This window comes from Embiotoca jacksoni, unplaced genomic scaffold (genome assembly GCF_022577435.1).
Source record: "Embiotoca jacksoni isolate LCO1_2020_lvr unplaced genomic scaffold, fEmbJac1.0.p SCAF_2, whole genome shotgun sequence".
In the NCBI taxonomy this organism is placed as follows: Eukaryota; Metazoa; Chordata; class Actinopteri; family Embiotocidae; genus Embiotoca; species Embiotoca jacksoni.
In genome coordinates this window covers 1,900,404-1,916,679 of record NW_027185340.1, presented here as the reverse complement: position 1 = coordinate 1,916,679, position 16,276 = coordinate 1,900,404, and positions in this window count along the sequence as shown.

Below are 16,276 nucleotides of genomic sequence, written 5' to 3'. Positions count from 1 at the left end.
ACAGCATAACTGGATAAAGAAAAGACGAAGCATATGTCAGTCAGCTGGCAAGACTTCACCATCGAGGAATGACTATTATTATTTAAATACTGATTTTTGCATTAAAGAATGAATCTGGATGCGATTCATTCCATCCTCCTCTCTTCATGCAGCTTGGAGGATGCGTCATATACTTTTTACTGAGGAGAGCAGGAGCCCTGAACAGCCCGAGAGGCTTAGCAGAGAGACACAAAGCAGCAGTGGCACCGTTCATACCTTCAGGTGACAGAGTGCTGATGATTATAGCAAGGACAATGCCCTGCATGTGTCAAACAATTGGCAAATAATTTATGTCATCTTTTCCACTGTTATTTCCGTGGAGGGCACTAACTGTGTTGCCAATATCAAACCTCCTGGAAAGGAGAGGAGGAGGAAAAAAAAAAAAAAAAGGGGTGGGGAGGTGCTACAAAAGACTGATGGAGGGAGAGAGGAAGAGGGAGCGAGAGGAGTGGATTGGGGGAGGGGGAATAAGTGCCAGGCTCAGCTTTTTCCTGACTGAAGATGCACAGCCATCTGTGAGGAGACAAACACACGTATGGCCATCATTTGTCCAACATCTTACGTGATGTGAAGGCTTTTCACTCGCCATGCCAACCTGTGTGGCAGATGATGTATGTGTTTCTTCAGTCCCGTGATTACTAGCGTGGAGCTGCAGAGCAATGCTCTTCACCTCATCAGTTCCACAGGCTGCGCTCCAAGGTGGGTGAGGGATTCTCTGCAAGATGGCTTCTGACACACAGCACAACCAAGGCGTACCAGCATGAATATTATACAGTGCATTTCACCACAGCCACCCACTGTGAACAGATCAATCGAGGTGCATGAGGTGAATCAGAATTTTAATAGAGTGCCTAGCTGCAGTAATTAAAAAGAATGATTATATTTTCCCTAAATATATGAAAAAGTGGATGGTGCATTGGGGTGGTGTTGGCTGCTTTGGTCTTATATGTAGGGTACACTGCTTATTTATTTCTCATATGTGCAGTGATGGTAACTTTTACAGGACAACAGAATTGCAAACAATATAATGATGTATACATGTATTATTTCCTTTCCTGGTTATTGTTTTTTTTGTTTTGTTTTTCCAGGGAGGTTAATGTTCCTTTTTAGATTTAATATTGTACAGAAAAACAGCACATTGTTTATCTACCATACAAAGCAGTTGACCTGTATGTACATAACACTTTTGCCTAGTCGTCTCCCAGCCATTAATCACTGCCAGGATTTAAGCGAGTATTATTAAGTTTCACTTAATTTGGAAAATTAAGCCCATTGCTCCTTTTGGTCTATAATTATCTTTCATGGCCGGTGGGTGATGCATAACGGGTTTGTATATGACTAATACAGCACAGCCAAAAAAAAAAAAGGTAAATATAAAGAATGGGGGAGGATGGCGGCGAAGAAGCCGAGACAACAACATGGTGTCATCAGGCAAGCTGAGAGACAAGCGGGTAATAATTGTTGTGGGAGCCGTGGGAGCAATCGGCTCGCTGAGGGAAAGGTAACAAACCAGCTAAACAATAGAGATGAATCACAGTGGAGGAGCTCCTGCTGCAGTCTACCTTCCACTGAGGCCCTATTAGACTTGGCTCACAAGCTTTATGTTTCAGCCACAGACTTAAGGTGACGGCTGTGAAACCTCAACCGAGACAGATATTTCACAACAGATCCCAACAACGACTCTGATAATTGGATGACCTTCGTTGGAGATTTTCTTCTTTTTTTTTAACCCATTAAGACCGAATTAAACATTTGCATCCGTTTACCTTTCAGTGGTTAGCTGAATAGTGAATTTCTGACTGGTGAAGTCACCATTGGTGAATGCCATGACTTCCTGTATCATTTAAAATTAAAAGCCCTTCTTTCAAAATAAAAGCCCTCTGGTGTTTCATTTGACCTAATCTTGTTTTATCAGTACTACAATTCATCTTTGTTTGTTTTTAAAATGATCATTTACATTAGGGCAAATACACTTATCTCCAATTAAAGCTAAAGGTTTAAGCTCTTAAATAGTTTGTATTTCACATTTGTATCTGCTACAGATGCGGAGAAAGAAATAATATTTCAGAAAATCCTCAGGTTTTAGGTGGTTGTTTTCAAACAATGCCTCTGATTTTACAATGTTTTTTAGAAGTTGCATTAACTCCTAATGGGTTAAATGTTAAATTGTATAATTAATTTACTCATAAAATCACCCCAATAGATGAAATAAGCTCCTGTGATAAGACAAAGGGCAGCAACTTTATCCTCTAACAGAACAAGACGCTTGCTAAGTTGCACCGCGGGACAGGAAGCATGTCGTTGCTTTAAAGTTCACTACAGAATCCAGCTGGAGCTCCACGGGCTGTCTGTCCACAAAAATATATCCATTGTTTGGTGGCTTCATCCAGAAAGAGAGCAATGTTTTTGTAGGCTGACCTGGGCAACTATGCTATGTCAACTGGTGTCAGGCTACAAGTGCAATATACCAGCCTGCCCGCAGGCTAAACCCCAGACGAGGCCCCTTGTGTCCTAAACAATACGACCAAAGATAAGGTTCCATGTCTCTTCCTTGACAAATATCTCTGGTTAAAAAGGCCAGGCGTCCATGGTGACTAGACCCGGAAACCGGTCAGCCAACTTTTGTTCAGTATGTCAAACAGATCGCAGCTGAAGTGGGAGAGCGTGCATGAACATGGGTGTGCAAAAAAGAAAAAAAGAAAAAGGCCACTCGAAGCTGTGTCATCGTTAGGCAGTTCTACCAGTGGGAGTCCATCATCTAAAAATTATAATCCTCTAATGTGCAACGGCGCTAACAATTTGTTCTTTTGTTCCTTCAGGACGGAAGTCAAGGGCTCTCCTCTAATGGGACCACCGCAGTACAGAGGAAGCTTTGTGTCTTATCAACAAAAAGGAAGTAGTAACTACGCCGGGGCCTTTTAAGCCCACATTAAAGATGATGCAGCAGCTTTCATGTTGCAGTGAAGGAGAACTGGAACAAGTGACTAGCCTTACCTTTAACCCCTCGCTTGATTTTTCAGAGCCTGTGGTGATTTGTCTAAAGTTTTGGAGCCTCAGAAACGATGATCGATCATTCATTGTCCAGAGCAACAGACCATGATGAAATCTTTTACCTGAATTTTGGAATTGGGCAGATTTTCACGGGGAGTCTAATTACTTTCCCAGGAACAAAGCAACTTCTGATTTCATTTAAATTTTTTTGCCTTTCGGAAACAAACCAGGCCATCCAGTTCAGTGGTTCTCAAAATGGGACGCAGAAAAACTCATTAGGTTTCCCCTCACCTCCCTCAGCTGTGGTTGAGTTGGAGCAGGTTAAGTGTCACTCAGAAATTAGCGTTCTCCTGGTGGAGCAGTGGACGCCACATCAGCTGCTACCATTTTTGTAACTACATTAAACAAACCCTCTGAAGGCCTCAATGATGCATGCAATCTTAATTTTTATTACGGCAATTTATTATACACTCCCCGAGCTTATGACAGCCCCGACTGTCATTAACAGATTAATTATAATTTCCCCCTGCGCTCAGAGTTAAAGAAAACGTGAACGCATACAGGCGCCCTTTGAAAAACAATGTGAGCTGGGTAACTGTGTTTCATCATGCCAGTACCTTTACCCTTCACCCTTCATGATAGTAAATGAAATGAAAGCAGAGGTCTACTCTTGAGGTCCTCTCTGCAGCCACGGCATAAAAAAAAGCCCACAACTGATGCACTTCAAAGAGGGAGAGTCTCCTCCCAGTTCATCATGTGCCAACAAACTCAAATAAGACATGAAAGCTGCATTTTGGATCCACTTTCTTTCTAAAAATGTGACAGTAGCAGAGAGTGTAGATGTCATGCCCAGAATTAGTTTCTATCAACTGCTGCCTTTCAATGACAGACAGCCCTGATTAAATATTTACCACCAAGGCCTCATCATGCCAGACATTTTAGCTTGAGCTATTGTTCTCTCAAGACTGAAAACTGAAACAGGATGTCCTGAGCTGATCTCAGAGATTGGTATCGGGGCAATTAATTAATCTGTAACATCTATCCTTTGTGTTATGCGAACTATTGCACAGGTGTCATAAATGGAGAGCCTCATTTGTGGCAGGATGCAGAAGTGTATTCTGGCATAAGTGCAACTAAAATGTGTGCAGTGTGGAAATATTAAAAAAAAAAAAAAAATACGAAAGCAGCACAACAATTTAATAATGTCTGCAATCTTTCTGTAAGACTACCCAATCACAGAAAGTCACATTATGCTACAGAGAAGGAGAGAGATTACACAATCCCTCTGCTATGATGTCACTACTACACTGCCAAAGCACATTCCTAAACAGTCGCAGCTATTCTCAGCAGAGGGCTCTGGAGGAACCACCTCTTTCAGCTTGCCTACAATACACTGTGGACATACTGACATAATTAATTGTGATTACATGAATTAAGACATAACCTGGCAACGCGTTAAGTCGGCAACACGTTCCAATTTTGGCTGAAAATGTTGAACCTTTTCATTCATTAAAATGTGACCCATGACACACATGTACAGCTCTATTTAACTCCAGTAAGCGCTTTACCTTTACGTATTATAATTTGCGGTTGATATTTGTAAAGGTAACTACAAATGCCTGATGTCCACCTAGTATGCATGAAACACCCGAGAAAACACTCCACATTTTTATAGCGTGCTATAAATTACAACAGTCTGGATATGTTGATTTTGACTCAAAAACTAAACGAGCTGAACTTCTGTACTGATGACATCCAAGAATGGACAAAGGGATGACATTATGTATACATGTTTCAAACATAAAAGGTGCTGTGAACCGACTACATCAGCTAACAGCTACTCACTGAAGGTCTGTCCTCTGCAAATTATATCAAGAGCCCAGAGATAGTGAGGTCAGTGAATTCGGTGTTAAAGGCTGCGAGACAAGAACATTAAAAAGCTACTTGAGAAGAAGGTAATAGCCCAATATTAGACAAAGGTGAGGATTAAACTCATTAGATCACCCTTAATAATCTGTAATGACCCTCACCTATAATTTGCACCTCATAAAGGTTCGTCATGTCAGACTTCATCGTCTTGCGTTACAGCAGTGAATTTAAAAACACAGTCAGTGGCTAAGAAGAGTGTTGGTCCATAAACATTTGCATAATCAGTCATTGTTATATGATAGTCATAGAAAATATTGTGGGATAACATTGTGCAGCAGGACTTTTCCCATAGTTTGACTAAACAGTTAACTACTGCTGGTAATCAGTACATATAAATATAAAAATATATTTAATTGGTTAAGTTGTGCCCACCGATTGCATTTCCAAAGCTTGTTTTAATTGCATGGTACAATATGACAGACATCTGTCCGCTCTAGCAAACTAACATGGCGTATTCCAGTATAAAACAAACAGCGGTAACATGAACCAGTATTATCACAAGATTCTCTATTTTACTGTTTGCGATTTGTCTCTGAAATATTACAAGTGCATCAACTTGATGGATTTCACATCCAAAGCCATGAATCTGCCACCTGCATCGACTGTCACCAAGTCCCACACTAACAGTACAAGAAAAAAAATAAAGGCAGACGATCAGTGTTAGTTGAAAATAATCCCGGACCACATCACTGAAGAGTAATAAAAAAATAAAAAATAAAAATAAAAAAAAAATTTAAAACACGCACTCTAAACGCCAACACAGATGTTTTCTTTGGAGAATATTGAACATTTCTTTATCAATTCATGCAGTTTCTGACATAAAAAATATTTCCTCTGTTATTATATCCCCATAAACTGTCACTGCTTCTGCCTCATTTGTGATCTCACGGTGGAAACCTATCTGTTATAAAAAATAAATAAAAAATTAAAAAATTAAAAAAAAATAAAAACCCGCCGGTAACCATAGCAACAGCACCCGCAACTGAGATAACTCCTGGAGGTGGGTGTTCGGGACAAACGGGAAACGAAACGAGTGGAGACCCTTCAGGAGTTCGGTGTATTAAAAAGAAACACATGCAACGCCACGAGCAAACACGAGGTCGAGCCGATCCGAAAGCCGGCATGGCTCCTCTCTGTAACACTGTGGAGACTCCAGGAGGAAGGACAGACACTGGAGGGGAGTAATGGGGAAAGTATAGTTGGTACCACAGCCATGTGGAAACCTGTTTCAACTCAGGGTATGGAGGTGGGGGAGGTAGGGGTGGTGGGTGGGGTGGGGGGATTTGCAATATGTGTGTGTGATTTGAGGGTGGCTGGAGGAGGGGGGGGGCTGGAGGAGGGGAGGGGGCATCCTCTCTGGCCATATGAAAACAATCCACACAGCCTGCATGATATATTCTGTACAATGTAAATCGGTTGGTTATGCATGTTTTTCTCACATTCATCATCACCATACAAAAGGAACAGTAATTATATAGGAAAACACACACACAATATGTGTGTTACAAGATGTGTGTTACAAGATGTGTTACAAGATGTGTGTTACAAGATGTGTGTTACAAAATGTGTTACAACATGTGTGTTACAAGATGTGTGTTACAAGATGTGTGTTACAAGATGTGTGTTACAAGATGTGTGTTACAAAATGTGTGTTACAAGATGTGTGTTACAAGATGTGTGTTACAAGATGTGTGCTACAAGATGTGTTACAAGATGTGCTACAAGATGTGTGTTACAAAATGTGTTACAAAATGTGTTACAAGATGTGCTACAAGATGTGTTACAAGATGTGTGTTACAAGATGTTACAAGATGTGTGTTACAAGATGTGTGCTACAAGATGTGTTACAAGATGAGTGTTACAAGATGTGTGTTACAAGATGTGTGTTACAAAATGTGTTACAAAATGTGTGTTACAAGATGTGTGTTACAAGATGTGTGTTACAAGATGTGTTACAAGATCTGTGTTACAAAATGTGTTACAAGATGTGCTACAAGATGTGTTACAAGATGTGTGTTACAAGATGTGTGTTACAAGATGTGTTACAAGATGTGTTACAAGATGTGTTACAAGATGTGTGTTACAAGATGTGTGTTACAAAATGTGTTACAACATGTGTGTTACAAGATGTGTGTTACAAGATGTGTGTTACAAGATGTGTGTTACAAAATGTGTGTTACAAGATGTGTGTTACAAGATGTGTGCTACAAGATGTGTGTTACAAGATGTGTGTTACAAAATGTGTGTTACAAGATGTGTGTTACAAGATGTGTGCTACAACATGTGTTACAAGATGTGTTACAAAATGTGTGTTACAAGATGTGTGCTACAAGATGTGTGTTACAAAATGTGTGTTACAAGATGTGTGCTACAACATGTGTGTTACAAGATGTGTTACAAGATGTGTGTTACAAGATGTGTGCTACAAGATGTGTTACAAGATGTGTTACAAAATGTGTTACAAGATGTGTTACAAGATGTGTGTTACAAAATGTGTTACAAGATGTGTGTTACAAGATGTGTGTTACAAAATGTGTGTTACAAGATGTGTGCTACAAGATGTGTTACAAGATGTGTGTTACAAGATGTGTTACAAGATGTGTGTTACAAGATGTGTTACAAGATGTGTGTTACAAGATGTGTGCTACAAGATGTGTTTCAAGATGTGTGTTACAAAATGTGTGTTACAAGATGTGTGCTACAAGATGTGTTACAAGATGTGTGTTACAAGATGTGTTACAAGATGTGCTACAAGATGTGTTACAAGATGTGTGTTACAAGATGTGTTACAAGATGTGTGTTACAAGATGTGTGTTACAAGATGTGTGTTACAAGATGTGTTACAAGATGTGTGTTACAAAATGTGTTACAAGATGTGTTACAAGATGTGTTACAAGATGTGTGTTACAAGATGTGTGCTACAAGATGTGTGTTACAAAATGTGTTACAAGATGTGTTACAAGATGTGTGTTACAAGATGTGTTACAAGATGTGTGTTACAAGATGTGTGTTACAAGATGTGTGTTACAAAATGTGTGTTACAAGATGTGTGTTACACACACACTTGTACAACAGCAGCTCAGTTATGAAAGCCAGATTTACACAACAAACATTGATGATAAAACAGCAAAGCGGATAGTAAACAAACACCGAGTAAACAAACATGATATACATGAAAACATAATATTTAACTGTGCATTCAGGCCTCCTGAATGGCGGGATTTTTATTTTTTAAATTTTTTTAAACTTACCTTGTGACATTTCCCACGTGTCAGGGTTGGAGTTAGCCGTTAGCTGTTAGCCGCTAACCTTCCTCCACTCGTCTGGCTTGATTTAAACGTTAGCTCCGTGCTACGGAACAGAACCACAGTGCGCCGAAACACGTGTTCATCGTGGTGCCGCCGGCTGTTGTTCCTTTGATTCGTATCCATTCGGTTTTTACTCCTTTTGATGCCCCTCATGTAAAAAAAAATACGAACTTTGCTTTCGCGACGCCATTTTCTTCCGCTGTTGCGTCTGTTTGGTGACGTCATCAGAGACCTTTGACCCGATGTTTGGAATTTAAGTAAAAAGAAAATATATAAATAAATATATTTTTATATATATATAAAAGGAACCTGAGTTCCACTTATTGAAAATCTAAAAATCATTAGAAAACGAACAAAACCGACAAAATGAAATAAAACGTTTTCTATTTATTGTTATTAATATGATTTATGTTAATTTGATTGTTACAACTGGACTTTATGAAAACTCCAGTGGTGATTACTAGAAAAAAGTATTTATATTTTACTAAAAACATAGTCTTGATTAACAGTAGGCTATGTGTGGGTCACTTATCGGTCTGGATAAAGATGGCAAATATTTGTAGGATGATGAATTCTCTTTTTCTTTCTTTCTTCAATCATATTTTTAAATCATATTTTGACTACCTTTTTTTTCATAATTCTTTTATGAGCTCTCAACCATCAAAAAGGAACATCAGCATTTTCATAGAATGAGGCGTCTGTAATAATTACAAAGATGGTCAAACGGTAGTAAAGAAGTTAGAGTGAAACATGAATGCACATAGAAAGCGTTTCAATCTTTTTCCTTTTTTTTTTTTAGTTGTCCATCTCCTGCATCAGACAGACCAGATTCGCTCCTATTCTAATCAATCTGTGCAATCGGGCGATGTAACAGTTTGCATTTTACTCACTGTCCACCCATAAACAGGATCTGGAGCCCATTTTTATGCTTCAATTTTGTTTTCATACATTTTACACATGTGACTATGATTGTGTGATGTGTTCTTAAAGTGCAGATGACTATAACTCAATAGCCTGGACGCATCCTGTGCAGACGCAGATGGCACATCAGAGCATGCTGCTCATGATACACCCTCTGTGTAGACATTTGTGAGCTCTTATTATTTTGGATGGCAGAACATAATTGTTGTTTGTTAAAATCACAAAAGGCTAAACTTTTAATTGTAAGTTTGTGGTTCTTGTTGATTCTCCTTTTTTCCTCAACAGGGATAAAAGATGAAGACGTTGGTTTGTTCCTCTTGAAGCAGCAGTGAAGTAAGTCAGTAACAGACACTATTTACTACATATTTGGCATCCTGGACATTGTCTGTGGTCCTTGGCTGCACAATTGAGGTGGTAAAACTGGCTGTTAGAAGTTGCATACACAGAATTTCTCAAATTGCATAATTCATTACATCCACAGTGCAACATTCCTAAAAACAAATTCATTTTAAAAGCTTAATTAAGTCAGGCCTGAAATATTTCTACAGTTATTACTTGAGCCACAAACTATTCTAGCGGTTTACCATTTGTTGCAGCAGGCTTAAGTGAACAATATATTGAGCGCCATAAGAGCAATGCTACAAAGTACAATGTTTCATTTATGAGGTACAAGACACAGTAGTACAGGGAGCCGCATTTCATTAAAGTTTAATTAAGACAAATGATCTGTGAGAGCACACTCTCTCTTAGGTGGCTCTCATCATGTGACAAGCAGCTGGTGGCAACTGCTGAGGACAGAGAGAGAGAGGAGACACCCAGAGAAGGAGGAGACGCCGGCGAGCAGCTAATGAACAGCCGGAAACTTGTAAGTTTCTCACCGAGATACGTTCACAGAGTGCTCAAAGTGAAACTGCAAAGACACCGGCGGTTCTAATGTTGTGTGAGTCAACTTCCTGCTGGTAGCTTGTGTGATTTATAATGAGATGGCTGTGATAAGAAAAGGTGAGCAACGTGTCAGTAATGAGATGTCACAATACTCTGCCCCCTTGAAACTAATCAGTGCAGCTAGGCAGCTCCTCAGAAAAGTTAGTTTTGAGTTGTGACCTGATGAAAGTTGATCGAGCATTCACTCCACCGTTTTGTGAGAGAAATATCTGGCTCTTCAGATACCGAATGCCCCACTATGTTCGCAAGCAGATCACTTCTTTGGCCTCTCAGTTGTTACTGAGCAGTGAGTTTATTAGAGCTTGTTGTTCACAGCCTATAAAAAGAAAACGCTGATCAGAGCATTAACACAAAGTGAAGTTGCAGACCGTAAAACTGAAGCAAATGCTAAATGCTGAAAGGTGCTAAACACTCTGTCGAGCTTTTGGGAGATTCAAAGTCCAGTGATTACATTTGAATTTGAATTTAATTTGATTTGAACAATTGCTCCATTGTCAATATAAAAATATTTATTGTAGCAGAGATGCAATGAAGACGGTGATGATGTTTTCTGCATCACATTTCGCTCAGTTGGCTTTTCACTGATTTCATCCTGTATATAAGAAGTCACACTTGGTTGACTTCTTTGGGAGTTTAAGGCAGGTTAGAATCTGAATACATGGAACGTAATAAAGTTACGCTCAATGAGACAAAATATGATGTGGTCCTGCTCTGTGCACATACTCACTACATGAGCCACATTAGTAGAAAATCGCATTCATCGAACCCTCGACTATACAAGTCTAATGTCAGCACTTCCCAAGAAGAAAATGATGTAATTTATTTTCCTGTCACTCAGACCTGACCAAAGTGCTGTCAGTCACCGCGAGCAAAAGAGCCACGAGCGTGCTGCTCTGCTACATGCCATTAGGAACGGCAACAGTCACACAGTGTTACTGCACCCAGATGTCAGCAACACATTTTTCACGAGACAGCTCTCCTCGCAGCTTTTTGGACAAACTCCAAGCCTTCAACATGTGGCTGCAGGACAAGAGGTCTGAGGATGTAACACCATGTGGGATCCTCATGACTCGTGTAAGATATTTCAGCTGTAACAACAAAGAGCAGAGACCTACAGATACAGTATAAACTACTACAGTGTATAACTGTAGAAAAATGTGGGGTTTGACATAATTTCAAAAAAAAAAATGTAAAAGGAAGAGCCCATTTCATATCAACAAATATTTTTCAAAAGGGGAAGATGGTTATTTTATGTATGCAGGCATTGTGCAGAACAGAGGGAGATTGATGTACCTGTGTAGCCCTGTGCAGTCTGTGCTGCCTGTTCATACTGAGGCGAGCTTTCCCCTGGGCAAGCGAGACTATTGGTCGAAGTTCAGATATAACTTCATTTTCTATGTGGATGAAATGCACCTTAAGGGCAGAGGCAGCGGGTGGAGGAGAGGAAGGGGTTTAGCAGAAACTGTGTTTCCCACTCACACGGATGCTTGGTGAGAGTCAGAGGCTAAGGCATAAAATAAATCCATTGTGGCTGTGGAGCCTGACTACTGACAGAAATTAAATTGTGTCCACTGACTTTTCATATAGCAACCCAAGGTCTATGTCAATAGTGCCGCAGTCTCAGTGCCATTACTGAGGAGGCAAAAACGGCTTTTTGTTTGTGCTCCAAAATGTCAACATAAAATCTTTCTTTAGCTCTCAGATGAACAATTTCTAATAAACTAAAAACACCACAACTAAAATTGTGAAACATAACTTCAGGAAAATCTACATAACTTTGTTTGTATTAATATTGAATTGCCATTAAGGAAGGCACATGTATGGTCATTATTTTTGTTACTTGTAGCTTTAATGTTCATGTTAGTACTCTAGATATCAGTGTGAGTCATCAGCATTACACAGTTATATTATAAACAAGCCGTGACATGTGCCTCTATGATGACAACAAAAGGCAAATGAAATAAACGTTATAAACATAAAGTTCATCATATTATTTATGTTGCTCTCTTTCCATGTTGTTCAGTTGTTTTTCAGCCTCTTGCTTCTTCTGTAAAACACATCCAGTCAGAGCAACATATGACGATTAGCAGCTCTGATAAGATACAAAAATTAACAACGGCTCATTTTTCACTTGGGTGAATTAAAAATGTGAGTTTTCCTGTAACTGTCAGGTATTACAGGGTAAATAGCTAAAAATGTCTAGTCTAGGTTGTATTAAATGACACTTGCTACTCACTCAAATTAGCATAAAACATTTTCTTTCTGAAGACAAGAACTGATTCACATGTGCTTTTCACATCATTGGGAATACAACATGATGAGTTTAATGTGTTAGACAACGTTGTTTCATCTTTACTCTTCGTTAAAATGCGACACAATCAGTCCTGTCATCGTGTGTCCGGCTTCCCTGTGAACAGATATGAGTTGAGTCTAAGGCGAGTGTGCCCGGCGGTCAATACCAGTCTCATTTCATATGAAACTCCTTGACCAGATTTATTGAACTGCTATTGTAGATCAACTACAACTACAATCTCAAGGATTGTATTCAAAGTACAATAACAAGTGAAGACACAATTTACAGTTACAGCTGATGTAGAAACTGTTATCTCTAACTCCTCTATGAAAGATTAATCCCTGTAAATGTGTAATGAAGTTGACTCTGACACCAAGATTTGCTCCTAAAGTAACAATCTTGTTTAAAGATTGCTTACTGGCTAAACGGCTGTTTAGCTTAGCTTAGCACAATGACTATAAACAGAGGGAAACAGCTAGCCTGGTCTGTTTAGAGGGTAACAAAATCCACCAATCAGATCTCCAAGCTCATTGATTAACATATAACATTATATCTTTTTTGTTTAATCCACAGACAACTGATTGATTCAGGGGCTTTAGACACCTGCTGAATGTTTTTTGTTACCTTTGGAAGAGCCCTTACTGAAAAAACACATGACTTTCCCATGTTTTTCACATGTGATCACATATATGACACAGTTTGTGGACAGTCACGTGTATGTGGTCATAAGGTTTTGCACATGTTAAATTCATGTTGTTTTTAATGTAAGGGAGGTTAACTGTTTGTATTTGCTTTAGTAAAAATATGGAACTGTTTTCTTAGGTGTTTGATTACTGCAAATAATGTCCCTTTATCCTTCATTGCAGATGCACTACATATAATACACTACTTCACACTACTTGTGATCAGAAAAAGAAACTCCAGACCAAAATTAGTTTCAGAATGTAAACTTTAAGACAAAGCTTTTATTTTATTTTTATTCTTTTTGAGTATGCTGTATTATCATGTTCAAGAAAAAAAATCGTCGCAAGAGCAAAAACAAAACTTGATTTTCTTCAGAAGGAATGATGATGATTGAACAATTCATTGAGTTCTGATCATGATTACAACACATTTTCAGTCCTGTCAAAAAAAAAGAAAAAGTTTAGCTTCAGCGTGTCTTTGAATTTACAGCTGTTTTTTTTGTTGTTTTTTTTCCCCTCGCTCTCATCTCCGAAACCCCTACCTGCATGGATGTATATTTTTTGAAATATGTCTGTACAGCCTGTTCTCTAAAATCTTGATTCAACACGACAACGTACTCACAGAATTCCCAGCAAACCCTTATTCTCTACTCGGTTGAATCTTCAGAGACAGATACAGTGCTCAAACGAATATCAGATTGACAGATTGATACATGAGGATGCTGTACGTGTTGATAGTAGCAATCTGTATGAAACACAGGCCAGAGCAGGGAAGAGAAATTACTTATTTTTTTGATGCATGGACCTCGCTTTTGAGCCTAGTTCACAGAAAGTTCAGTTGAGCAGCAGGCTCTGTCATGGTCCCTTTGAATGGATTCACTCTCCACTATCTCTCTGGCAGGCCGAGCGTAATGGATGAGGTGCAAGGTTCCAACACAAAGCACATCTGCATCCACACGATAAAGTGTTTCACAAAGGAGAGGCAGGTTTTCTTTGAACGAGGACCCACTTGGAGTTTCCCACACATGGTCCTCATAAACAGACGAGGTCTACAAGGAACCAAAATCTTACTTACAAAGCTAAATATATGCAATCACAGCTTTAAAATACTGCATCCGGACAGAAATTCTCCCTTTACTACAAACAGATTCTCGTGCATTTTAACAACTGAGCCAAGCATCATGATAATATTTCAACAAAAATATGTAATGGTGGTGTGCCTATTGCTTTTCTGAGGTCTGTCTGCCCTTGGTCCATTATTGAACAGCACATGTCGTTGCTCAGGGTAGACAGTATTGTGTAATTGACTGGCTGGCCCTGAGGCAACTGGAGATGTTAGGCATCTCCGTGGTCACACCTCGGTGCCTCACAGTTGGCAAGGCTGGGCTTGCAACAAATCACACTCCACTGACAGCCATGCTCGTCTTTCGCTGCTTGCATCCTGTGGAACTGCAACAACAGCAGCAAAACGCTCGAAAGCCAAGGACGACACATTTAAATATTACTCAGCATCAAAAACATTTTTTTAGCCCGACTCTCTCTCCGCAAATAAGGACCAGCTAGTTCCGGTGAGAGAGCTGTGAGCACATGGCGGAGGCACTTATTCTGCCTGTAACCTTAGAAATGGCTGGGAAACCTCTGCTCCAGCAAATGGGAAGGTCTGGCGGGGGAAATGTATTGTCTGGGCACTGCAGAGAGAGAACAGATGGGGACGTGCTCCTGTTGTTGGGCCAGCAGGACACTTGAACAGGCAGATTGCACATTTACATTTACACCTCAGAGCTGGAGCCGTTACAAGCCGGTGCTTGTGACAGAGTAATATGCATTGTTGCATCCAGCAAATACTGTACAGCAGATAGCTGTCTGTATATGAATGTTGGTCGGTTTGCTAATTCACTACAGGGCTTTAAATTCAAATTGAAAAGGCTGTATAAGAAATGTGATGACATTAATCATTACTTACGACGTACACAAACTCAAGAATTATCCACATAAAATCAGACAGGGACAGACAAATGCTGGGACTACGGGAGGATAACAGCATCGTTCCTGGGGACACAAATGCATTCAGATTATGCCTGGTGGTCAGAGTGCATCCCAAAATCCTCCAGTTTGATTTTATCCCATCTATCATTATTCTCTTTGGCAAACACAATGCCATTGGTTCCCAGAAGAATTATAGGGCTGCACTGCAGAAGACAAACAATTTACTGGCACTTTGCCTCAGTGAACAGCACTGTCAGCCTGCCAGGAACCATCCATTTTAAACAATACATGTTTTAGTCACTAAGCTGCACATTTCCTGGACACAATAACTCACAGTATTCAGAGAAGCATTTAAGTTATGCCAAATACTTGGCATAATAGAGGCAATTCAAACACTGGGAATGCGTATTCGCATCACACAGATGTCTGATTGCATTTCATGCTTGATGAGTTAAGATAAACAAATATTATATAGATCATATGAGCAGACAGGATGTGCTGGAAAAATACCACCAGCTTCCCCACCTCTGCTTCTCACTACCTCGCCTTTAAAGAGGGAGAGCAGATAAGATTCCTCTTGGCAGGCTTTTCTGCATTAAGTCCCTCTCCTACCAGAGCGTAAATTAAGTGGGGAGCCAGTGCAGCGTGCCGAAGCAGGAATGTGGGCCTGAGGCAGAGCAGAGCGGAGCAGCAGGATGCTCCAGGGGAGCCGGAGGCCACATTATGCTGCTGCAGGGCCAGAGAGCTGAATGTCTGACAGCCCTGCGCCCTCGGTGGACACTCCAGGACCACTGCCACCGTATTCTCAGGACATTTACATTATTCAAAGATAAATGCATTGTCAATTTTGTGTCTCCGAACACTAGATATGTGTGCCGCTTCACTCCTCCCGCAGCCAAAGGTGGGCTCACCTCCGCCCGCTGCAAGACACACTACAAATGAAATCAAATGTCTTTCTCGATGGTGCAGAATTACTTAACCCTGCAAGCTGCCACTGTGCTCTTGGATTTTAGGTTGTACTGCAGCAGCCTGTAGGTAAGGAGAACAATAGAAGTGAGAATTGTGCCTTTGGCATTTAGGTCCTTTTAAATGTGTTTTCATTTTGTAGAGTCTCAAAATAATGATTTTAAAAGGCATTCACTGGAAAACTGTATTTCTAAGAAAGTGAGATAATCTAATGT